The 1,842-nt window shown below is 35.2% G+C and overlaps 1 long non-coding RNA gene across 1 annotated transcript; it reads right to left on the bottom strand.

Moving 5' to 3' along the window:
- Window positions 1-282: 282 nt before the first annotated feature.
- On the bottom strand, window positions 283-1,497 carry LOC131152754 (uncharacterized). The gene is made up of 2 exons (XR_009136097.1): window positions 982-1,497; window positions 283-840 (listed from the first exon to the last, which is right to left on the bottom strand). It is a non-coding gene; the product is annotated as an uncharacterized LOC131152754 (long non-coding RNA).
- Window positions 1,498-1,842: the final 345 nt, after the last annotated feature.

The raw sequence follows: 1,842 nt of genomic DNA on the forward strand, positions 1-1,842 counted from the left end.
GAAACAATAACCCCTTGCAAGGTACTTAAACAATAGGACGATTACTAGGCCCAAGTATTTTATATTTGTTCAATTGCGTGAAAGATAGAATCTATATTTTAACAGACACCCATGACAATAGTTGTTTTGCGAAAGTGGTTACCCAATTTATCTTCAAGGCCTTATCATAAATAAAAAAACAATTAAGTGAAAAAGATTACAACAATTTGGAGTATGCCCATGATCTCACACGTGCACAAAAACACTTTCACTTGGTTAAAACAAAAATGAAACAACTTTATATGAAGGAAACTTGCAATAAAAATTGCATTTTATTACTTCAAATTTTTTTCATAGTTCACCAACTACAGGATACATTATTACAAGCATAAAGCCTATTAATTGAACAAGATTTAGAAAATATATAAACCATCACTCTTTTAAAAATCTAGTGGTATTCACATTGTACGCCTCCCATCTCCAATTCCTTTGAATTTGAATAACCCATGCTTGGTGCTGCACGCCGTCCAACGACAATGGATAATCCGAAGAGTAAAACCAAATTTTAGTCGGCTCAAAAACAAAATTATAGCGTGTACAATTGTTATGTATACTCCACGTTCTAGTTAAGTCTTCAGTACCATCACGCCTAAGCTGAATCACCAATCCCCAGTTGCCATTATCGTACACGACCACACGAGTCCTCCCTCCATCATGGTAGAAAATCCAAGCATCGTTCTGGTATCCGGTGACGGTATCAACTGTGTCAGTGATCGTGTTTATATGTCGAATTGTTCGTGATTTCTCTAACATGACATCTCTCCTTGAGAGATTTATAACATTGTACAACCAAATTCCCATCTGCAAAATATAAAGATAAAAAAAAATATATATATATATATATATATATATATATATTTTAGTATGGAAATTGCTTGCAATCACTGGCCTAGGGAGGAAGCCCGCGGAGTATTAACTATTATAAATATAAAGCATTGATACCTCGACGGATAATAAACTGGGTCGTCTGCGCACGGCGGCCTTCTTCCTTTGTTCCGGTGCTGTTCGGTTCTTCCTCTTCTTCAATTGTATGTGCGCGGTGTTCTCTCTTTTATAGACGGGATGATATGTGTCACGTGAAATGCATGTGGATCCATTTGGAGCAAAGCAAGTGGTACTCTCCTTAGCTGGAGAGTGGAAAATGCTCACCCACTTTATCCTTGGTTAGGCAGGAGAGGGGAAATCAATGGTCCCCAGATTTTGGAATGCCACACGTGTTGAATTTAATATTTCACTGAATTTAATATTTTATCAATTTGAATAACTCAACTATGAAATTAGTATAAGTTTTGTTATATCGTGCGAATAATTAATTCAGGCTGATTCCTGCCTTATTAGAGATCCTGACGTTTCTGAAATTTCAGAAAATAACAAGAATTCTCTTAAAGATGACTTGCTAAAAGAAGTTCTTGGTTCTGAACCTGAATCACTTGGCTCGTCAGCCATTGGACCTGCTCCTTGAAAAAGCAGCAAGAAATGCGCCCATATAAATCATGGAGCAGATAATACATGAGTGCAATTAGAGGCTAGGGCTTTGACCAACGGTGAGTTTTACTTGCTTCTTTTTTCATCTCAACTTTTTTTTTAAAAAAAAAAAGTGAAAATTGGATGGCGTGTATTTGGCAAACAATTGTTCCAGCTTTGAAAAACCAACTTTTAGCTTTTTTTTGTCAAACTTTTAAAAGTCAGGGATCTAAAACTTTTAAAAGTAATAAAAGCTAACTTTTTCTCTAACAAATTATTCAATTTCACTGTTGTCATTATTTTTTTTCTTCAAATATTACAAAGCTATCAATGCACTAA

Source organism: Malania oleifera, chromosome 4 (assembly GCF_029873635.1).
Source record: "Malania oleifera isolate guangnan ecotype guangnan chromosome 4, ASM2987363v1, whole genome shotgun sequence".
Lineage (NCBI taxonomy): Eukaryota > Viridiplantae > Streptophyta > Magnoliopsida > Santalales > Ximeniaceae > Malania > Malania oleifera.